Raw genomic sequence first — 24,652 nt, forward strand, 5'->3', positions numbered from 1 at the left:
GAACAGGCTCAGCTGTCTAAAACGGTGCTTTTCAAATGATGAATCATGACCCATCCGTATAATAAAATCAGTGTAGTAGTTTGCAAGTCTCCATCTGTGAAAATGCAGTCGAATAGAGTGAAGTAGAAAATATCAGTATGCATTCCACACTGTAAGAGTTAAGACGGTTTTGTGAAGCTTTTGTTGAAGTGGGTGTTTGGGGTAAAATGCAATGAAAAGTCTGTTCTCAGAACACACAAAATAGACTCTTAAACACAGAGAACAAGGTGGTGGTTGCCAGAGGGGGTGGGGGGACGGACAAAATAGGCAAAGAGGGCTTAAGAGGTACAAACTTCCAGTCATATGAGTAACGCACAAAGATGAAAAGTGGAATATAGGGAATACAGTCAATAATACTGTTGTAACAGTACGGTGACAGATGTGACGACACTTAACCGTGGTGAGGGCTGAGTAATATGTAGATTTGTCAAATCACTATGTTGCACGCCTGAAATTAATGTAACATTGTATCTCAACTATACTTCGATAAGTAAAAAAAGAGAGAAGGTGGTGTTCTCCCTGTTGGCGGATTTGAGGAGCACCGGCCTCAAAGGAATCACCTAGTGCCATCTAGTGGTAAAGGCCGTGTCTGCAGTCCAAGAACCACAGACTAGTGATGCGAACATCAAACATGGACGTAAGGGTTGGAGGGGGCCTTGGAACTGACCTGGTCAACCCTGACATCCGATGCCAGAATCCTTCCACAACACCAAGCCACTGCCTGACTACGCACCACAAAGAAGGCAGTCACTCCAATGCCCAGCAGCCCTACCTGCTGAAAAGCTGATCGAGTTGCCCCCCTCCACAAGCTCTGCGTTGGACTTACTACCGCCCTCCTCTGGATGACAAGGAGCAGTTTCCCCTCCTCTCAACCGTATCCTCCGTCAAGTTAATACTATTGATTCCATCAAGCCATCTTTGGTGAGTGTCTGCTAAGTGCCAACCATTGGGGATACAGTAGTGAACCAGCCACAAAGATAAGGAAGGGCTTGTGACAGATGAAGGACAACAGCATGGAGGACGGATGGACCTACGTTAGAGAATGTGAGAGGGAAAGCCTCTCTGAAAAGGGAATGGGCTGAGTTGGGTGCTTACAGAACTGGAGAAAGCTGTGCAAAAGGCGTTCTAGACAGGAGGAAGAGCAGACAGAAATGCTCTGGACAGGAACCGCCTTGGAATGTTCCAGGAACAGAAAGTCGGTAGGGAGGCTGGGGAACAGCGGAGAATCAAGGAGAAACTAGAGAGGCGGGTGGTGGGAGCCAGGGAGAGACCTCTGCAGCCACGTGCAGCGGCCCCAAACCACGGCGAGGTGCACAAACGTAACAGGTGGGGACAGAACACAAACGTATCCGGTCACGAGTCCTTACGACTCCCACTTTCTAATGTTTCCAACATGCGTCTCCCTCTGGTCTCCAGATCTAGAAGACTGCCAGTGGTTTCTGGGAGGAAAAGGATGTCACTGATCTGCCCTTCAGAGTGGCTAACATGAGAAGATTTACAGAGCACTGCTAAGAAGAGTCCGGGTCAAAGAACTAGCGAGCACTGCTGATGGGGAGTTCCAAAGGGAGATGGGCAACCTGTTTCAGAGCTTAGAATTCTGTCGCCCCTGGGAGCCCAGCTGAACATGGTGGATCCACACAAGGAAACACCGGTCATCTCAGATATGAACTAGAAGGATCAGCCATGCCAAGATGTTGAAGACACGCCGTGAAGGGAAAAATGTTGGGCCAAAAACCGATGTAGCCAATGTGCCCGTGAACACGTGTATGTGCGTATGTGCGTATCTAAGGACAAGTACTAGGGTACTGGCGATTTCTGGTGTGTGTGTGTGTTTTATCTCTATGTTTTAAACTTTTTCTCCATGAACTATATGCCATATTTCATCTAAGACATTATCAATTATAAGACTGAAAAAAGAAAGGAGAAACACTGCCAGTTAGTTAGCTTAATGTTTTTCTTATTGCTCACAATTTTAATTTTGTGCTTGTTGGAAAAAGCCCGTTTACTTGTTTGTTTAATTAGTTTTCAAGTAGGCTCTGTGTGCAACGTGGGGCCTGAGCTCACAACCACATCCAGAGTTGCATGCTCTGTTGACTGAGCCGCCAGACGCTCCTGCAAAAGCCCCTTTGTGCTTATTTAAACAGATTGAAAGGAAATGGATGAATGCAGTAAGAGGGTTAAGTCTTCCCTTCTGGGGTATCTGTGAGTTTCCACACAATATTGACCTTCGGGCCGCCAAGGGCATTGGCAAGGCTGCATCCCCAAGAGATCACCATCATCCTCTCCAAGACTTCCTTCCACGCTGCCGACCCTCCAGGTGCAGGTTTTGTTACTGAGCCTTTCTTGATCTCATCAGGAGGTATCCATGGATGGTTCTCCAACAGCATCAGGATTTGTGCTCCTTCTGCAAATGGCCCTTAAAAGGCACGTGGGCAGAAGCACCCAAGAGCTGACGGTGTAGTCATCCGGCCCTGCCGCAAGCAACAATGACCACATCCACTTGCACAGGTAATGACAACTCTAACACGACTTGGCAGTGACTGCAGGACACATTGAGAATAAATCACAGCTGATGGCAAAGACGTAAGAACGTGTGTCACAGCATGGATCAAATACAGTATTGCCTTCACCACATGAGCAACAGTAAGCTTAGATATCATAAGCAAACGTAAAAGCAAATATTAAGCGATGAAAAGTACCTGTGACATCACATAGAAACATCCTGAAAACATAAAGAACTTATGAATCAGTAAGGAAAAAAATCCTAATATCCCAGAAGAAAGGCCAAAAATGGGCAGTTCACCAAAGAGCCAAGTGATCACTGAATATACAAAATAAAGAAACCAAAAAATGCAAAATGAAAGCAGAAACAGCAAGCAGTAAATCTGCTATCAAATCAGCAACAAAACCGTTTAATAGAACCTGGCTTTGGTGAGGATGAGAAAGAGGGCACCTGAGCCGCCAGAACTGTAAACTGTCACTGCCATGCCACGAGGCACTTCGGCTGCTGGTACTCAAAGCTGAAGAGTAATATTTATGCGATGCCCAAACAATCCCACTTCTAGGATTTTACCCTAAGGAAATAGTCAAGAATGAACACAAAAAGGTTTCGGTAAGAACACTGAACCTGGGGTTACGGTATCAGGTGAACAAAGCAAGCTACAAAATTCTATGTACAGAATGTTCCCAATTCTGTTAGATGAATGCGTACATTCACGTACACGTCAATATACATACATGTACAGTACACATATCAAGACTTCCCAGAGTAGGCACCAAAAGGTGAACAGTGGTCACCTCTACACTGACGCTGTGCACCTAGTGCTGCTGTCTGTCTGTCCCCACCACAGTTCTCTGTTGCCCAAACCCAGAAAATATCCCCTCTTTTTGTGTATCCTGACTTTGTTTAAAACCCAAAGAATCAAAAATCTCCGATTTGGAAAGACCTATTTCGCAGTCTTCGGTCAATCCCTATTGCTTTTGAAATTTTCATGACATTCACGTACCACCTGTTCAGTGTAACATTTCTCTAAATCAACTCGCTTTTTTTTAGTACTCGGGTCTGACGTGCTACCTGGGATTTTCTTCTAACACACACTATAATAAATACCTAACTATTAAAATTTCAAACATCTGTGTGCCACCTAAAGTCATTTCACATTCCTTCCGTGGGAAACACTGATCTGGGCCAACCGCCTACTCACTCGAGAGCATTTACTGACTCTGCCCTATAGGCATGAGTACCACCTACAACAGGAAAGGTGTGACATGCTCTCCGCCAGGGATTTCTTCATCTGAAGGAAAGGGCAGGGGCCCTCCGCACTCTCCCAGCCAGTGAGGATCGAGGCCAGGTTCATTTACTTCTATCAACACTCCTGAGAGCTGACTACAATGCCAGGCATCATTCCAAATGCTTGACCGATAGGAACGGAACGCCTACAACTCTCATAATGACCCCCCGTGGAAGGCACTGCTTTACAGACTAAGGTGAAGGTCGGTCCCTCAAGCTGCAGACCCCTGTAGAAAATTTCATTCTAGGGGCGCCTGGGCAGCTCAGTCGGTTAAGTGGCCGACTTCGGCTCAGGTCATGATCTCACGGTCCGTGAGTTCGAGCCCCGCGTCGGGCTCTGTGCTGACAGCTCAGAGCCTGGAGCCTGTTTCAGATTCTGTGCCTCCTTCTCTCTCTGAGCCTCCCCTGTTCATGCTCTGTCTCTGTCTCAAAAATAAATAAACTTTAAAAAAATTAAAAAAAAAAAATTTCATTCTATTGCTTTTCGACCTATTTACCCACCTGGATTTGGATCCCTCCCCCGACACTTCAGTTGCTTAAATGATATCTGTGTGTGTGTGTATGTGTGTGTGTTTACGTGGTCGTGTGTGTGTATATATGTACACACACACACATATATATGTACATTAAACATATATATGTAACGTATGCACACATACACATACATACAATGTACTTAAATGCAATTGCAAAAATCAATCCGATACTCTTAGCATCAATTTTTAAGTTTGAAATTTGAACTACATACTGCATACTAGCCTAAGATACTGCTCTACCACTTATTGTTAATTTTATTGTTCTTTTTTTCAGTCTCATTTTTTTTTTTGTTTGTTTCTATTTCTTGGTAGTTTTATTCTTGGTTATACATGGAAGGCAGGAAGCAAAGTCTTAAGGGCAACAGACTTTGTACCTAAACAGACTTTCAGTTTGTTTCCTTTCTTGTGAGCTCTGTTGCTTTCTTAAGTAGATCCGCAAGGCCTTAAGTGTTGAATCACCTAAAAAAAACGAAAACAAAACTGAGCCTCAATGAACTCACACGCTATCGTTTCTTCCTGACAGAGGCTACTGGTATTGCCTTTTGGCTTCAGCTAACACCCAATTACTTTACAAGGGTTAATATGTCCTAAAATCTACTGCCTCCACTGTAAGTACTCATTGACTAGTGGGCAAGGCATTTATGAAAAAGGAACCAACATTCACAAGAGGGTGAGTTAAGTAGGAGAAGTCAATCAGAAAGTTCCCATGGTACAATGTCTCCTATCTGACTTAAGCAAACAAAAAACCCAGTTAATACAGAATATAGTAACAGGATGTCATGGGCCTGAATAATGCTAAAGTTCTTTTGGAAAAAATAAAACATTTAAGCACATGTAATCTGAATATTTTCTCCCAGTCTGTCTTGCCTGTTCATTTTCTCAGTGCATCCATTTTTCCTTTGTAACTAGTGCTTTTTTTGGTTCTGTATCCAAAACATTTACCTACCTCAAGGTTGTCAACATATGCTCTCATGGTTTCATCTAAAAGATTTATGGTTCTAGCTGTTATATTTCGGTTTATGATCCATCCCAAATTAATGTGTACAGAACGAGGTAGGGGCTAAGGTCCATTTGGTTTCCACTTGAATATCCACTTTACCCAGAATTATTCATTAAAAAGACGTCCCTCTCGCCCACTGAATTGGCTTGACAATCTAGGTGAAGATCAACCAACAGTACTTGTGTTTGGTCTATTTCTTGGACTCTTTATTCTGTTTCACTGATCTATCTTTATGCCAAAGACTTTGATTGCTGTGGCTTTACTGCAAGTCTTCAAATTAAGCAGTATGAAGCAGTTTAAGTGCTTCAACTCTGCTCTTCGTTTGAAGACTTTTTTGGCTATTCAAGACCCTTCACGTTTCCATATACATTTTCGAAACAATCTGTTAATTTCTTCTAAAAAAAACAAAGATGGCTAGGATTTTGACGGTGATTGCACTGATTCCACGGATCAAGTCAGGGAGAACAGGAATCTCAAAACATCAAATCTTCCAATGCATGAACAAAGCGTATCTCCCATTTATTTCAGTCTTCTTGAATTCCTGTCAACAGTGTTTTACGGTTTTCTGTGTAAAGTTGTTTTGCGTCTTTCATTATATTTATTCCTACCCACTTTAGGTTTTTGGATGCTATTGTCAATATTTTCAATTTTAATTTTCCTACCCACGTATGTATACGTACAATATATCTATCTGACAAAGAATTGCTATCCAGAATATATAATAAACTCCAATGAGTCAAAACCAAAAACCATTAACAACAAAAATGGGCAAAAGACTTGAACAGACAGTTCACGAAAGATGTAGGAATGTCCAATAAGCACACAAAAAGATGCCTAAGATCACTAGTCACCAGGGAAATGCAATTTAAAACCATACTGAGATGCTCTTTCACCCTCACTGACAATACAGGATGTTAACAAGGATGTTGAACAACTGGAGTTTCAATATATTGCTGGTGGGAAGTGGAAAGCGATAAAGGACTTTGGAAATTAGTCTAGCAGTTAAATATATACCCACCCTGTGACTAAGCAATTCTATTCCTAGACATTTATTTGAGAGAAATTGAAGACCTGTATAAGAATGTCCCTTGTAGCCTATTCACAATGACCAAAAACTTCGATACAACTCAAATGTCCTATCATTGGAGAACACACGAACAAATCATGGTGTATTCATACATGTATAGGAACAAACTACACTGACAAAGACTCTTTCCTTGACCAAACTCTAGCCAGGTTCCTCGAGCCCTCTTCTCGACTAGGCTTCAACCTTGACTTACTGTATAGAGACTCGAACGAACACTAATGTAGACTTTAACAGCTCAAGGCTCCACCCCTAGGATGATTCCGGTACCCCTTAGTGCCTGCCCGAGAAAACTCAAGGCTGCCAAAAGCATCCATTGTTTCTTCTAGCCAACACTGAAAGATCAGGTCCCTGTCTCCCAGTGAGCAAATCCAGGTGGTTTCACATGAACCAATACCTTTCCTGGCTTTTGTAATTTTTTACTTCTGACTTTATTCACCCCCACTTTACTCCCTCATTCTGTCTTTAAAATCTCCTCTGTATTGGGGCGCCTGGGTGGTGCAGTCGGTTAAGCGTCCGACCTCAGCCAGGTCACGATCTCGCGGTCCGTGAGTTCGAGCCCCGCGTCAGGCTCTGGGCTGATGGCTCGGAGCCTGGAGCCTGTTTCCGATTCTGTGTCTCCCTCTCTCTCTGCCCCTCCCCCGTTCATGCTCTGTCTCTCTCTGTCCCAAAATAAATAAAAAACGTTGAAAAAAAAAATTAAAAAATAAAAAAATAAAAAAAAATAAAATAAAATAAAATCTCCTCTGTACAAACTGAAGTTGAGTTTCATTCACTCTAGACTCTTTTCCTTATTGGAATAGTTAATTACTGATTGAACTCTGTCCTCATCACGTGAACTAGTATCTAGCTTTATCTTTAAAAAAATTTTTTTAATGTTTATTTATTTTCAGAGACTGTGTGTGTGTGTGTGTGTGGATGCACACGCAGAGGAGGAGCAGGGGGTGGGGGAGGGAGACATAGAGAGAGAGAGAGAGAGAGAGAGAGAGAGAGAGAGAGAGAGAATCCTAAGTAGACTCTGCACTGTCAATGCAGAGCCAGACATGGGGCTCAATCCCACAAACCATGAGATCATGTCCTGATACGGAATCAAGAGTCAGATACTCAAGTGACCAAGCCACCCAGGTGCCCCTGGCTTTATCTTTGATAACGCAAACAACATGGATGAATCTCAAGGAACACAGTTGAGTGAAAGAAGACAAAATAATACATATGTATGACCCCATTTCTATGACATTCGAAAACAGGCAGATCTAATCTACCACAGATTTCGAAAGCAGAAAATGACTGGTGAGGGTAAGGAGACTAATTAGAAACATATAACAAGGGAAGTTTCTAGAGTTTCAGATATATTTTATATCTTGTTTTGGGCGGTGGTACACAGATATACCGTGTACGTTGACTCTTGAACAACACAGGGGTTGGGGTGTCAACCTCCTGTGCAATCAAAACTTTGAGTATAACTTTTGATTCCCCAAAAACTTAACTACAAATTGACTACTATTGACCAGAAGTCTTAACAGTTGATTAACATGTATTTTGTACGTTAGATTTATTATATATTGTATTCTTTCAATAAAGTAGGCTAAAGAAAATATTAAGAGGGGCATCTGGGTGGCTCAGTTGGTTAAGTGTCTGACTTTAGCTCAAGTCACGATCTCATAGTTCATGGATACGAGCCCTGCATTGGGCATTCTGCGGTCAGTGCGGAACCCACTTTGGATCCTCTTTCTCCCTCATCTGCCTCTCCCTTCCTCATGCACATGCTCACTCTCTCTCTCTCTCTCAAAAATCAATAAGCACTAAAAAAAAGAAAATATTAAGAAAATCATAAAGAAAATACGTTTAGAGTACTGTACTGCATTTATCGAAAAAGTCACATATAAGTGCAGTTCAAACCCATGCTGTTCAAGAGTCAACCATATACACTTGTTAAGACTCATCAAACTGAACACTAAAGACCTGAGCATTTTATTCTATAAATCATTACCCTGCTCTCCCACCTCCATTTTCTTCTTTCCCCTCTCCCTCTGTCTCTTAAGAATACCTGGGGAAATTCTGAAGAACAAGAAAGATGAGCGATATAGCTGACCCTCCCAGTTCCCCATTCAATATCCACTTACCCCTTCCTCCTTACCCCCATTTTGTTTGAGGTATCAATCTGCCCCGTGAGAAATTCTCCCCTCCCACACTTTCTTGCAGCTAGGGGTGAGGTCACCTGCCCAATTCTGGCCAATGAGAAGTATGTAGAAGTCTACAGGGTGGGACTCCCTGAAAAACTATTGCTTTCACAGACTCAAACACATGCTTTGGTTAGTATCGTTTTCTTTTCTTTCTTCCTGGAGTACAGCTGCTCAAATGAACTAAGGAGATTGTGCTAGTCCCTGATACAACCATGTTTTACCCCAAGCTAGAGGAGCTCTTGGCAAGTCACGACTAACACTTCGCAAGTCAAAATGTTTACGCATCGAAATGAAAAAAGCAATTCCGACTGGAAGTCAAGAATGATCTACGCATTGCTGTGCTAAAGTATACATAAGAATTTAGTATGTAAGTGATATTTCAAATCAATGGAGGATACAGACCATCAACGGACAGTGTAGGAACAAAAACTGCTAACTTATAACATACAAAATTATAAAGATAGATGAATGCTCTAAGCAATAGAAGCCAAAACCATAAAAGTGCTAAAAGAAAAGGCAGTGATTGAAAATGGTCTCATAAAACGTTACCCAAAAGCCCCAAGCCATAAAGTTAGACTGTCAGATTTGGCACCATAAAGATTCAGAATTTCTGCATCATGAAATGTATGGTACAAGCTCATCTTAAAGACAAGCAACAGTTTGAGAGAAAATAATGGAACACATACGTAGGCAAAGGACTACTACCATACATATGACAAGATCTTACAGACCAATAAAAACATAAATGAAACAAAAAACCAAAAACCCAGTTAGGAAAATGATAAGGAGAAAGGCTCATGTAAAAAATTATCAGAGAGAGTGAAGAACTAAAAATGCTCAGTCTTAGGACGCCAGGGTGGCTCGGGCGGTTGAACGTCTGGCTCCGGCTCAGGTCATGATCTCAGTTTGTAAGTTCGAGCCCCGTGCCAGGCTCTGTGCTAATAGCACAGGGCCTGCTTCGGATCCTCTCTCTCCCTCTCTCTGCCCCTTCCCCGCTTGCTCTCTCTCTCTCTCAAAAATAAACATAAAAAATTTTTTTAATAAAAATAGTCTTACTAGTGAGTATAATAAAAGTTTTTTAAATAAAATAAAAAAATTTTTAAGAGGTATTATCCACCTGCCAGCTGACAAACAATTTAAGAGGCTGAGAATATTCTGTGTTTAGCATCTCTTTTACCATGAGAACAGAAACGGACACAACCTCTTTCGAGGACCACTTTGCAAACGCTTCTCCCCTGAAATCCATCTCACTAGAAAACTGAAACGCACATGCAAAGATGTTTATCGCAGCCCTGCTTTAATAGCAAAATCATAGCTACCCAAATGAACAGAAGAACAGTCACATAAACTAAAACCATATTGTGGAATACTGTTCAGCCATTACAACAACAAAAAAAATGGAGACAAAAACTTATATGTACAGTATATTCAAATTAGACTAATGAGTTAGGGAAAAGTACTCACTTTTGCCCTTTAACAAATTAACCATTAAGGGGCACCTGGCTGGCTCAAAGAGTATGTAATTCTTGATCTCAGGGTTGTGAGTTCGAGCTCCACGTTGAGTGTAGAGACTACTTAAAAACAAAATCTTGGGGGTGGGGGGGGAATCTGGGTGGCTCAGTCAGTTAAGCATCCGACTCTTGGTATCAGCTCAGCTCATGATCTCACATTTTGTGAGATCAAGCCCCGCATCAGGCTCTGCACTGACAGAGTGGAGCCTGCTTGGGATTCTTTCCTTCCCCCTCTCTCTCTGCCACCCTCCTCAACCCCGCATGCACACGCTCACTCGCACACGCTCTCTCTCAAAATAAATAAGCATTAAAAAAATAACAAAACAAATTAAGAAAAAATCTTAGGGGCACATGAGTGGCTCTGTTGGTTAAGCGCTTGGCTCTTGATTTTGGCTCAGGTCACGATCTCATGGTTTGTGGGACCGAGCCCCACACTGGGCTCCACGTAGATGGCATGGAGCCTTTCTCGCCCTCTCTCTCTCTGTTCCTCCACCTCCCCCCTCAAAAATAAATAAACAAAACATCAATCATAATAATGTTTAAAAAATTAAAAAAATCTTAAAAACATAATCATTAAAAAAATTAGTATTCTAGATTTGAAATCATTGTTTTTCATAGATATTTTCCAAAATTTAATTTGTTGCTTTTTTGAAAACATGAGGAGAGGGTTGCAGAAAATCCACGATTTACAGGACCTTCCTGATGGGCAAGTTGGGCAGCTAATTTATCCTCACCAGAATATTCTAATTCTAAAGTGACACATCTTCTCTGAGGATGGAAAGCTGCAGCCCCCACCTTCAAATATTCAGATCACGATCTCAAGCCCTGCTCTCTGGGCATGGCTGCAAAGATGCAATCCGTGTGCTGGAAAGGCCTAAGCCCTTGGGAAAATGCCGCCTCTCCAGAGAGGTGATCCTGTGACCCACCTGCACCTCAAGGGGGACATTTTTGGATTCGGTTGAAATCCGATTAACTTCTGTAATTTTTACAACAGGATTTCAGTCTTAAAGCCCCTGGCCTGGTTTCTAAAACAGACAGACCACTCAAATCCAGTGAAACAGAACAGCAGAACGTGGAGACCTCATCAGGAAGTGCAACCCTGAGCATCGGCATTCAGTTCCTCGTCACTTTGCCGCCTGAGAAATGGGTCTAGCAGGCACGTGGCTAAGGCAGACACGGTCATTCCCCACACCTTTCTTCTCGCGGGGGCAGACAAACATTCAACACTACGCCTACGCTGCAGTTGGACTGACCACCACCAAGGACACGCACAGAGAACACGGAAGGGGCTGGGCCTGGTCTGCAGGTGTCAGGGGCCTCCTGGTGGGAGCCGTATCTGAGATGAGCCAGAGGGCTTGGCTTCTTCTTTCAGTCACTGGCCTCACCCACATCCAATCTGTCAACACATCCCATCACCTCCTCCTTCAAGACGTACCCAGAATCTGGTCGATTCTCAGCCCTTCCAGTGCAACCATCCTGACCCAAGACATCAGCGCCTCTGTCTTGGAATATTCCATCAGCCTATTAACTGATCTCCCTGCTTCCGTCCTTGCTCCCTACAGGCTGCTCTCAACAGAGAAGCCAGAGTGATCCCATTAAAACCCAAGTCAGGTCACCTCGTTCCTCGGTTCAAAATTCTCCATTGGACACCACCACAAGTCCCTAAGACCCCTTCAGCCCTCCTCCTTCTCCCTCAGGCTGGCCTGGTCCTTCCTGGAACAAGTCAGGCCTGCTCCCTCCATGGGGCTTCCTACCCGCCCTGCTCTCTGCCTGGGACACCATTTCCAGAGACATCCACAGGGCTCCCTCCCTCACCTCCTACAAGCCTGTCCCCACCATTGTCCTTCTCAGGGGGCCATCTCAGGGGAAACTCTAAGCTCTACTCAGAGATACCAGGCTAGAGTGGCATCTAAAGGACAGAAAAAAAAACCCCTCAGGTCCTAAGGAAAAACACCCTGAGTACATAGCAGAAATAATTGACCAAGCAAGGTGGAAAGCAGAGATCGGGGTCGAGAGGGGCCGCGCTGCTCACGCATCAGGTGGTGCGGCACCAGGGCGGAAACACAGGGTGCCACCGCGGCAATGGTGACAGACATGGATGAGAAGAGGTGATCGCTACAGATGAGGCGTTCCAGAAAATGAGTGTCCTGTACATAGCCTGGGTCCTCCACACGCACAGTGAAGCTGACTGGGCTGATGGCAAGAAGGTCGAGACAGACAGGAGGACTGTGGGCCAGGCACCCAAGATGTCCACGAATCAGGTGAATAAGCAGGAGAAAACAGTAATGAGGAGGAAGAGAGGATGCTCCAACTGGGGACCATGGATCTCAAGGAAACGGGGGTTGGGCGGGGGTCAAAGAACAAGGACACAAATCTTGCACCCCCGATCCTGAAATCTCATACCCCGGGGTATGAGAAAACAGAGGCACCAACTGAGAGGACTTCAAAAAAGGATATCCCCGGGGAAGGACCAGGGTCAAAGCAAAGAGAGGGAAGAGATGGCTAAGGAGAGGCTGAGGAAGGAGACGAGGCTGGCGATTAAGGAGTGGGAATTTCCCAGGACACAGGGAGGGTCTGGGGAGAGGGGGTCAGGGGTAAACAACAGAGGAAACTGCCTTGGGCAGGCAGCACAGGACGGGGAAGACAAGGAGAGGGGAGATGGGTAGTGGCAAGAGTTAGCGATCACAGCAAGTGCTGGAAAAATACTTGCGGAATCCCATGGAATTTTTAAGCATAAGCCCAGAATGTCCGCTCAGAAGAGTTCTCGCTGTAGGACCGCAGGACTGAGAGCACAGGCCCATGCTGATGGTCACGGCACTGACGATGACGACTGGGACAGTGCTGATAATAACCACCAGTCTTCGACACCTGCCGTGTGCCAGGCACTGTGGGGAGCGCGCCACATTTAATCCTGCCGACAGCCGTCTGACACCGTTCACGTCACTACTATCCCCGGGAGGGCTCTGAAAGGAAGGAGGGAACAACCTGCAAGAGAAGTAACAGAACCGCACGAGTCCTGGGAAGCTAACTGGCTCCTGTGTTAAATTAGGGCTTTTATGGCCGTAACCTAAGGCGGGGGGAACCAGCCTGATCCACAGGTATGACCTATTCAGTAACTTCAACCAAACAGTGTTCGGAATGGAGGGAAATCAAAACCAGTAGCAACAATTTATTGAAGGCTTCACGCTGTGCCAGATCCTGTGCTAACTGCCTCGTGTCTGTGATCTCATTGAATCCTTACATCCCGAAGGTGGGTTACCATTGTTATCCCCCCACTTCAAAACTCAGACGACAGACAGCCCACGGTTCATGCAAGGAATCCCTATTTAATAACGTGGTCTTTTGACAAGATTGAAGGGTTTAACACATTACGGTGAAGATATCACAGAACTTGAAGGAGAGAGACCTACAACATGTCTTAAAACACTAACTTACGGATTCTCACAATCTTTTTGCATGTTTTTTTCAGATGAGGGAAAGGTCAGTGCAAAAGAAGCTTCAATGAAATGCACCCAGATGGCAAACACGCCCAGTCTTTACAGCCCAGGACCTATCCCAGCAGATTCTGATTCCGTGAGTCTAGAGTAGGACGTGAGCATCTGTGGTTTCTTTCTTTCTTTCTTAATTTTTCTTTTAACATTTATTTTTTGAGAGAAAGAGACACAGCATGAGCAGGAGAGGGGCAGAAAGAGAGAGAGACGCAGCATCAGAAGCAGAGCCCGATCAAGAAACTTGATGCAGAATGGTTTAGTGGCAGAGCTAGGATCAGCTTGACAGAGCCCGGCCCCAAGGTCCATGTTTTAAATCACTATGCTTAGTCTCCAAGAACCTACAAAAAGTGTGAGCCTTAACCCAAAACCTTGGCATTCCCCACCTCCATTCCCTAGTGGCCCCAGCTTCAAGGGCATTCTATCCATTCCTTTAACAGTTCGCACTCCCCTGCTCTGCCCCAACACCCTCCTTATATCCCCGTTTTGCATTCAGCCTTGTGATCTCAGCTTCAACATTATTGCCTCAATGACAAACTCGAATGGCATGCCGTATTTCTCAGCACTCAACACAAAACCGTCATTATGTATTTCACAGGGAATTATTTGCTTCCTGTCTTTTCCGAGGAGATGGTGCTGCCCTCAGACGCCACGTCAGTCCTTTCATCATGTGTTCCCAAAAACTGAATACCCACCAACCATTCAAAAAAGAAGGCTTTGGCACAACGGATACGCTCAATAATTTCTGTGGAACGAATGAATAAAGTACACTCGAGCCTCGTGCTTCCAGGTGTGTGATACATGTCTGTGCTCACGATACTGCCCTCACTACACCCCCAAGTATGTAGACCCCTGTGGCATACATACATAGAGGCAAGAGCTCTGGAAAATGCTGGCTCTGCACAGCAACATTATGGGGCCCCGGCAGGCCATTCCCCCTCCCCGCTCCCCCATCTCGATTGGCCTGAGTTTCAGGGGCACGATGGGGATCGTAACAACCCCCAATGAAACGTAACCTATTAAAGAGGAAGAACTTGCACTTCTCCTAACTCCTCAAGACTAGAATTATTTGCTTCACTGTCTGTGAAGTGCAGTCTGTCTCCCAGCAAGACTTGAGCCTCACGAAGGCCACAAGACCCCGTGTGGCTGCTTTAGGGCCGGATTCCCAGTCACGCTCTCCCCAGGCCTGACACACGGCAGAGTGAGACAATTACCAGTTAAATAAATGAAACGCTGCTCTGTGCACTTCACAGGTGTGAAACCAGGGTCGCCCGAAATTGACGGGTACCTTCCGGCGCACCAGGATGTTCCTAATACGCTGGCATCACAGGCCCGCCTCCCACCTAGGCCCCAGCCCCCCAGGGACGCCGGCCCCTAAGCCCGCGCCCGGCAGGCACCTCTTGCATATAGAAGCATCTTCGCAAGTGCCGCGCACCCCCTCGTCGTCTGGGTCGGCTGAGGAGGAAGAAGAGGCGGAGAAAGAGGGCCTCCTCAGGCTAGCGGCCATGGGCGTGGAGGTTCCGGGGTGCCGTGCCCACCGGGGACATGGAAGCGAGCTCCACAAACGCCCTGGAAAAGAGCGAGCCTCCGAGAAGGCTGGAGAGAGGGGCTGGGCTCCAGCGGCCTCAGCAGGAGCGGCTCAGTGACGCCGCTCACGTCAGCTGCCCCAGCAACCTTCCCGCTCATTGGCGCCTCTGCCCAGACGCTCATTGGACAATTTCTCCGCCCCCTTGGCCCCAGGAATGGCTCATTGGATAGCTCTATTGGTCCCGCCCACACCACCCGGAAGTACGCTGAGGAGGGGAAGGAAACAAGTGGACGCAAAACGAGAGCACCGCAATGCTTTCTGGGAATTGTGGTCGTGGGTGCGCTGGGAGTGCATTGGGTATTCATTTATTTGTTTATTTATTTACTTATTTATTCATTTACTCATTTGTGTGTGTGTGTGTGTGTGTGTGTGTGTGTGTGTGTGTGTGTGTGTGTGTGTGTTTATTTATGAGCGAGAGAGAGAAAGAGAGAGAAGACAAGTGGGAAGGTCACGGGAAGGAGAGAGAAAATCTGCAACAAGCTGTATGCGCAGCGCAGAGCCTGACGCTAGGCTCCATCTCGCCACCGTGAGATCACGACCCCAACTGAAATCAGGAGGTGGTCGCTTAACCCACTAAGCCACCCAGGTACCCCAGGCTTTGGGTTTCTTATTGCTGGTCAGAAAATTTTATAACTGTGATTCACGCAGGGCGGGAGAGCTAGCAGGATGCTCAGCTTTGGGTCGAAGGGCAGAGAGTCCAGCTGGAGGAAACAAGTGTTCGTGTTGCAGTTAGTCGGGGCTCAGTCTCATTCGACAATTGAACAAATGTTCACCGAGTGCTGACTCTGCGCCAGGAGCTGTGCTAAGTAAGGGCTTTGCGCACATAATCGCCTTTCAAATGTGGAGGCAGGAACGTGTGGGAAACTGGTACAATGGAAAACTATGTTGCAGTGTAAATGCACCAGAGCTGCCAGTTACAAGCATCACTGGCTGAATTTAAGGACATAATATTCAGTGAAACAAGGGATGTAACACTTTTATAAAGTCCAAACCAAGCAAAACGGATGGTAAGAGATACACACATATATATGATAAAACACTCTACAGAAAAATAAAGGAATGGCGGGGGGAGGGAGGGAGACAGGAATCACCACACTTGTGACCTTAAGAGAGTGGAGAGGATACAACACTGGAAGGGAAGGGTTACTTAGGCCCTTCAATAATTTCTCAAGTTGGGGTGGTTCACATGTGTTTCATTATTACACATACCGAAGACATTCGTTACATATATTTTATACGGGCCTTCTAAAACATTTTCTAGGTAAGTAGTGTGTTTGTATGTTCCATTTCTGTATCTGTCAGGAGCAAACTGTAAGAACCATGGATCACGCAAACACACACACGCGCGCGCAAAATAACAACAAAACCTCAGTGCACATATCTTGGGGCAAAATCATATATCAAAAGCTTGCTTAGTAGTCACTGGAGGGATAAGAGCTCATTGGTACCCAAGGTAGAAATGACAGTGGGGAAGACCGAGGTTAGGAAGGCTTGCCAGGGGGAGTTGTGATGAGATGGAATACACCACTTTCTCTGAGTCGTGCTCTGCCAAGAGGGTAAATGCAAAACACTGAATAAGCATAGTCTCCCAGCTTGGCCGTGTACACATTCCACGGGTGTCATAAGTAGAAAGTGTCATTGGCGAGTAGTACAAGGTGTCAATCCCGTAGGTGCGGACGGTAAGGCTCAGGGTAAGGGGAAGAAGGTGGAGACAGATATCCTGGTACACCTGTGTCGTTTGACAAGCAAAGAGTGTTCTTTGCTGAGCCTTTGATTCAGAAAAAGCTCGCGATTCAGAGGACTTTGTCATTTTTCACCGAGGACCTCCGCTGGGGTTCCTGCAGGCAGGGCCAGTTCATTTCATTGAAGTTCCTGGTTGAAGAGCTAGACCTTTATGACTGAGGAGTGGAGGCTAGAAGCGGCAAGCTTAGCCATCTCAGGCTGTGTGGTGCCTCCAAATATGAGGCTACACCGCGGTTGTCATGAACAACGTCATGGGACAATATCAGAGAAAGTTCACCACCTAATCTGCATCTACTGACAAAGACGAACCTACATTTAAAACCCCTGTGGACATTAATATTGGGAGCAAAAAGCAGGCATTAATCATGAAACTTCTCTGAGAGAGGCTGAAGTAGATATTTGTGTTTGTGTCTATCCAGTATTTTTTTCTTCTATAACAGCCTGAGTTTATTATGGGGAGTTTTCAGTCCACGGGGATCAGGTGAGGGGTGCCTGGGTGGCTCAGTCGGTTGAGCGTCTGACTCTTGATTTGGGCTCCGGTCATGATTCCAGAGTCCTGGGATTGAGCCCTGTGCTGAGGGTGGAGCCTGCTTCAGATTCAGTCTCCCTCCCTCTGCCCCCTTCCCCCGCTTGCACTCTCTCTTAGAAAAAAAAATCAATATAAACCCTGGTACCCTTAAAACACCTGGGATCCCAACACATTTAAAGACGGTAAATATTTTGCTCTTTCTTATAGATTTGGCTGATAGGTTCTGTTCAGCGCCGATTTCAGTGTCCTCTCAGCCACCTTTCCCTTGACCTTGAAGGGGACGTGTTTTTCCTTGATATGAACAGTGCACCCAAACCCTTTTGCTATCACATGTCATCTTTGCAGGCAGGATCTTAACTTACCCATCTTTTTCCGGGAGCACAGGTATGACATCGCATGTCTGACATCCTACCGTGAGGACATTTGTTGGACACGTTTGTTGAGGACATACAAGTCTCAAATCTTGTCGTATTTTTTGGGTCCTGGAGGCAACATATTCCTTGTTGATAAATTTTACGTCAGCCCATTTATGCTGTTACTTGTAAATCAGACCACATGGAGTGGGCCTCCACCCAAACAAAGCGGTTGGAGAATACTCTCCTCCCATGTAGACAAATGTATGTATGTGTCTTCCTTTGGCCACAGCCTCCAAACCCACCAGTGTCTACCCTGGTCAGAAGTAACCACTGTTTTGGGGTGCCTTGGTGGCTCGGTCAGTGTAAGCGTCTGACTTTGGCTCAGGTTGTGGTCTCGTGCCTTGCGATCTTGTGGCTCGTGACCTCTCAGCTCTTGAGTTCAAGCCCCCCCTCTGTCAGCGCAGAACCTGCTTCAGGTCCTCTTTCTCTCTCTCTCTCTCTATCTCTCTCTCTCTCTCTCTCTCTGCCCCTCCCCCATTTTCACTCTCAAACAAGAAAAATAAACATCAAAAAATTGTTGCAAACAAAAGAAGTAGCCACTGTTTTTTTTAATTAAAAAAAAATTTTTTTTTAACGTGTATTCATTTTTGAGAGACAGAGACAGAGCATGGGCGGGGAAGGGGCAGAGAGAGAGAGAGGGAGACACAGGATCTGAAGCAGGCTCCAGGCTTCCAGCTGTCTGCACGGAACCGGACGCGGGGCTCAAACTCACAAACTGCCAGATCATGACCTGAGCCGAAGTTGGACGCTCAACCGACGGAGCCACCCAGGCGCCCCTAAATGTTTTTTTATGTTTATTCATTTTTGAAAGACAGAGAGCACAAGCAGGGGTGGGGCGGAGAGAGAGGGGGACACAGAATCCGAAGCAGGCTCCAAGCTCCGAGCCGGCAGCACAGAGCCCAGCGCGCAGCTACAAGTCAGGAACCGCGAGATCACGAACCGCCGCCCCCTCCCACCGGTGCGCGGCCTAGCCGGGGCCGGGAGTCGGGAGCCGCGGTGGCGCCGGGGCGCGGGGCTCCGCGAGCTCGGCGGAGCGGGCGGGGAGGGGGGCGGAGGGGTCTCGGGCGGCGGGGAGCCAGGCCGCGCGCCGCGCCCGAGCCAGGCGCTCCTCTACCAGCCCGGCGCTCCTCTACCAGCCCGGCCCCGCGCGCCCCCCCCCCCCCCCCCCCCCCCCGGCGGGCTGAGCCGCTGGAAGTGACGCGCGGTGAGGGCGGGGCTCCGGCCCGGGAGCAGCCCCCGCCGCCGCCGCAGACACCGGCGCCGCAGACACCGCTCAGCCGCCGAAGCAGCCGCCGCCGCACCCGCCGCTCAGCCGCCGCAGCCGCCGCAGTACCACCCTCAGCCGGCGCGGCCGCCGCCGCCGCTCAGCCGCCGCAGCCGCCGCAGTAGCAGCCGCAGCCGGCGCAGCAGCCGCAGCCGCCGCAGTAGCAGCCGCAGCCGGCGCGGCCGCCGCCGCCGCCGCCGCCGCCGCCGCTCAGCCGCCGCAGCCGCCGCAGTAGCAGCCGCAGCCGGCGCAGCAGCCGCAGCGGCCGCAGCCGCTGCAGTAGCAGCCGCAGCCGCCGCAGTAGCAGCCGCAGCCGGCGCAGCCGCAGCCGCCGCTCAGCCGCCGCAGCCGCCGCCGCAGACACCGCCGCCTCAGACGCCGAAGCAGCCGGCGCAGCCGCCGCCGCAGCCGCCGCTCAGCCGCCGCAGTAGCAGCCGCAGCCGGCACAGCCGCCGCCGCCGCCCAGCCGCCGCAGCCGCCGCAGTAGCAGCCGCAGCCGGCGCGGCCGCCGCCGCCGCTCAGCCGCCGCAGCCGCCGCAGTAGCAGCCGCAGACGGCGCAGCAGCCGCAGCCGCCGCAGCCGCCGCAGTAGCAGCCGCAGCCGGCGTGGCCGCCGCCGCTGCCGCTCAGCCGCCGCAGCCGCCGCAGTAGCAGCCGCAGCCGGCGCAGCAGCCGCAGCCGCCGCAGTAGCAGCCGCAGCCGGCGTGGCCGCCGCCGCCGCCGCTGCCGCTCAGCCACCGCAGCCGCCGCAGTAGCAGCCGCAGCCGTCACAGCAGCCGCAGCCGCCGCAGTAGCAGCCGCAGCCGGCACAGCCGCCGCCGCAGCAGCAGCCGCAGGCGCAGCAGCAAGCCGCCGCCGCCGCCGCCGCTGCCGCCGCTGCCGCCTCGGCCCGGAAGCGAAGTAGCCGCGCAAGGCCCGAGCCCCGCGGGCCGCCGCTGCCGCTGCCCTTGAACCGCGTGAAGCAGCTCGCCAAGCAGACCGTGGGCAGGTGAGTGAGCCGTGCCGGGCCGGCCGGGAGCACGCGGGCCGGGGACCTGGGGTCGGGGTCGTGACTGGGGCCGAGGCGGGCCCGCTGCCCCGCGGGGCCCCGCGCTCAGGCCCGGCCGCCCGCCGGGTCCGCTGCGGGCCAGGGACGAGGGCTGCGCCACGCAGCGGCCTGTCGCCCAGCTCATGGCCGCCGCCCGAGCCCCCGGGAACAGCGGGGCGGGCCGGCCTCCCGGGACGCCCCCCCGCGCGGGTCCCCGCCGCCCATTGTCCCGGCCCCGCTGAGCATCGTCCTCTGGGGTCTGGACCCAAGCTTTCCCCGGGCCTCCCCCCGTCTCCCGGGGCTTTGCCTTGGGCGAAAACTCGGCTAACCGGTGTGCCCGAGGCCGGGCGGGCGCGGTGCTCTGGGGGGCGGCATTCTCAGCCTTTCCGGGTCGCCCGGCCGCTGCCCACCGACCGTCCACCTCCAAGTGCCTGAGGGCAGTCAATAAGTAAGGGGCGATCAGAGCCCATCGGAGCCGCTTAGTGAGACTCAGGACTCCCTTGGAGGCACTTTGGAGGGTGTGCGGTCTCCCAACCGTGGCCCCTGTGGACCGGACTGCTCAAGTTCTTGACCTGTAGACATTTGGAACCGGGAGGAAAGAATTGTGGAAAGGCCTTGGGCAAATGGAAAAACAAAAAGAGGGGGGGCTCTCAAAACAGCTTTTCTCACTTTGGATTGGGGAGCAAATCCTTCTCCAGGTTTCTCTGGTATCGCTTTAATGCTTGACAGGAAACGATCGATTATGAAATGACAGAAGAGACCGGACTTTGTAGTGGTTTTGAGAGCCTCTGGAGGTTGATCATCGTGTGCTGTGTTCTCTGGGGTAAATCTTTCAAGGTCTTTCAGGGCAGTGAGCTGTCCTGTCCCCGCTGACTGTTTATTCTGAGAAGGGGTATGAAAGTGTGACTTTTACATCGCTTTTTCTTCGTCTTTGTTTTCAACAGTTGAGTAAAAGGGGGCGTTTGGTTTGGCCACAGCACGTGGGGACGCTTCTTTTCTGTGTGTGTCTGAAAATACTTTTACTTCCCCTGGAGCTTTCTGTATTTGCCTTTTACACTTTCGTTCCCCCACCCCCCCCCCGCCAAGTTTTTGCTTAGTTTTGTTCAATTTCGTTGCTACCCCCACCCTATTATCTCCGTGTGCACTTATCCTGTTTCCAGAGTGGATCCCTGTCCCTAGAGCCTAGCAGTGCCTACTTTTCTGTCATTTGTAGGAAAATGATAGAAATAATGAGTGCCAAGAGGAAGGCAGACGGAATAGTCGTGTGGCCCAAAGCTTCAACCAGGCATCTGTGAATGAGTTACAAGATAACTCCTTAGGAGTTTTCTCCGTCCCCCCCCACCCCCACCCCCTTAGCATTCTCAGTGACATGCATTGTGAAATCAGTATTTAGTGACTCTGAAGAGACATGTGTCACATTGTCGTTCTGGTCAGTTTGTACATCTCATGAGGAAAGGGGTGTTTGCTCTGTTTGCACAAAGTTCTGAGACTTTTCAAGCTATCGAGCCACTCAGGGTCTCTTTGGCTCCGGCTTCCTCTGTGGCAGCTTCTCTCTTCATGCTGCCGAATTACAGCCATGTGTGCCTCCTTTCGGTTGCCAGAGGCCGCCGAACCTTCTTCCCTGTTAGCCTCTACCTGGAAGTCTCCAAAGCTCCTTTCACCTCACCTGCCCTAGACCTGCCTCCTACTCATTCTTTAGGTGTCCAGGCAAAGGTCACTGCCTCTAAAAGACCTTCTGTGATGCTCCAACGTGGATTGGGAGTCCCTCTCCTGGACACTTACGTACGTCCGCATAACACCTGTTTTTCTATAATGCAAGGCCTGTTTACTTGTTGGTATTCTCCATTAGACTGAACGCCTTGAGAGTCCTTGCCGTCTTTCTGTTTCATTGGCCAGCTCTGCTGTGGCTCCTGTCATAGGGTCGATTCTCCAGAAACATTTGTCAGTCTAGCACACATCTAGATCGTACCAGATCGCTCCGGTGGTGTGAGCCCAAGAATGGGAAAATGAAAGCTGGATAGAGTAAATGGTGATTCGTGCTAGCAGTGTAATTCTGGCCCTGACCTTTGACTCTGTTTGAAAATCTTTCTTGCCAGAAGCCAGTGGAAGCAGCAGCTGTTACAGAGCTGTTAGGGGTGTGGCCATTTCTGCTCCCTAAGCCAAAACTGTTTCCTGGGGAAGCTTTGGCTTTACTCCTGTTGATTCCCTGGATAAGTTTGTATTTTTTCTATGTCAAGAATTACGAAGGAGTCGGGAGGAAAAATGGAGGCAAGAGAGAGCCTAGAATTGTAATTGTGTGTTATTGGCGTAGGCATCAGGATTGGGATTTGGGGGATATTTGGGTCAAGAGGAAAGCTAGAAAGCAGAGAAGTTACCTCCCCCCCATCCCCCCGCCCCCCGCCGCAGCCAGGAGTGATATTCTGTGTGTGAGTAGCTCGTCCGTTGTGTCTATTACGGATGCATAGAGTTCTGAGTGGTGTCCTGCGAGGAAGTATTCTCTTCCCGACAATGAGGACCTCGTGAGTCACCCCACAGTGAGGTTCTGTGGGATGGACATGTGGGAGAATTCGTAATGGCTAGAAGAAGTGAGTTCTCATGATGCAGTTTGTGGACAATGGGTGCATGAGTCTGTTTCGGGGGATGGTTTGTGTATCACAGGCGCAAGGATGATGCAGTGGTCTCTTGAGTGGGGCACCCAAAGAAGAGAATTAGGATGCTTGATTCATCCGTTCAAGAGACCCTTCTTGAGCCCAAATTATGTGCCATTGTGGAAAGTAGAAAAGAATCCCAAGTGAATACAAACGCGGCTTCTGCCCTGAAGGGGCTCCACAGACTTGTGGAAGAGATAGGCAAGCAAAAATGCTTATACACCATGAGGTAAGTCCTTATAGAAGGATGGCTGACACACTAAGGGAAACTCTACTCTTACTGGAAGGAGAGAGGTAACACAACACAACAAAACAAACAAACAAAAAAAAAAAAACAGGAGAAAATATGACCAGACCCTTTCCCCTCTATCTTTCAACACTTCTTTCAAACTTCTGTTGTATTGAGTGGGTCCCTTTTTTTTTTTTTTATTAAAAAAATTTTTTTTTCTACATATTTATTTTTGAGAGAAAGGGTAGACAGAACATGAACGGGGTAGAGGCAGAGAGAGAGGGAAACACAGAATCCGAAGCAGGCTCCTGGCTCCGAGCTGTCAGCACAGAGCCTGACGCGGGCCTCAAACCCACGAACCGAGAGATCGTGACCGGAGCCGAAGTCTGACACTTGACCCAGTGAGCCACCCAGGTGCCCTGTAGGTAGGTCTCTTTTGATTGTCAGTGAACCCAACTCGAGGGGCGCCTGGGTGGCTCACTTGGCTGAGTATCCGGCTCTTGATTTCAGCTCAGGTCATGATCTCACAGTTCCTGGGATCAAGCTCTGTGCCAGTGGTGCGGAGCCTGCTTGGGATCTTCTCTGTCTCTGCCCCTTCCCCGCTCTCTGTCTCGATGACGAAAAAAGAAAAAAACACACGAAACCAAACCGACTGGAATTGTTATGAGCCAAGCTGCGAATTTGATTGGCTCCTATGTGAGGAAAAGAGTCCAAAAGCAATATAGTTGCAGCCAGGGCTGGATGCAGGGGTTCCACTCTTTAGGGAAGCTGTGTCACAAGGAGGAATCGCCCCCCACCCCACCCCTCCACCCCCCGGCTTCCAACATCTTCAGTTCAAGTCCCAGAGGGACAAAGAATACCTTTCACTGTGGCCAGAGCCCCAGGATTGACTGTGAAGGTATCTGATGGGGTCAGTGGCCTTTCCCTGGGCATGGAAATGGAGTCAGCCCCACCCCAGCCACAGGGGCCTAGAATGGGAGAGTGCCGAGCCCCCTCCCCCCCGCAAGGTAACCCAGCAGGAGGCAGGAAGTGTGGTCTTTTCTAGTCCTGCTAAAAGGAAAGAAAGAGCTTCTTGGAAATCCGGGACGCAGAGAATCCAGTAGCTGCGGATGGCCGTTGGCGTGGAGGGTGTGGAGGAAGGGGTGCACCGAGGTGAGGAACCTGAGCGTTTGGTCGTGAGGTCGATGAGTCCGGGAGGACAGGAATCTGGGGGCCTCAAAGCAGACTTGACTACGTGGGTGTGGCTCTGGGAGGGAGTGTCTCTTTGGGTGTGGGTTTCTGCCAAGATGGAAGCTCTCCCTGGAGGCCTGAATGTTCTCCTGGATAGTAGCCTTTAGGTAGGTCAGGGTTGCAAACTCCAAGCCTCAGGGGGCCAGGCTGTAGACCAGCTTAGGTCATGATCTCATGGTTCTTGAGTTCGAGCCCTGCGTTGGGCTCTGCACAGACAATGCTAAGCCTGCTTGGGATTCTCTCTCTCTGCATTCCCCCCACTCACGCACTCTCCCTCTCAAAATAAATTAATAAACCTAACCCCCCACCAAAAAAAAATTGCATTTACAACGGCATCAAAAAATAAAA

The 24,652-nt window shown here is 48.8% G+C and overlaps 1 pseudogene; it reads right to left on the reverse strand.

Annotated features, from left to right (window-relative positions):
* The window catches only part of LOC131501618 (leucine carboxyl methyltransferase 1-like), a 38,652-nt pseudogene extending 23,368 nt beyond the window's left edge, over nucleotides 1–15,284 (reverse strand).
* Between the last annotated feature and the right edge of the window lie 9,368 nt (nucleotides 15,285–24,652).

This window comes from Neofelis nebulosa, chromosome 18, assembly GCF_028018385.1.
Source record: "Neofelis nebulosa isolate mNeoNeb1 chromosome 18, mNeoNeb1.pri, whole genome shotgun sequence".
Lineage (NCBI taxonomy): Eukaryota > Metazoa > Chordata > Mammalia > Carnivora > Felidae > Neofelis > Neofelis nebulosa.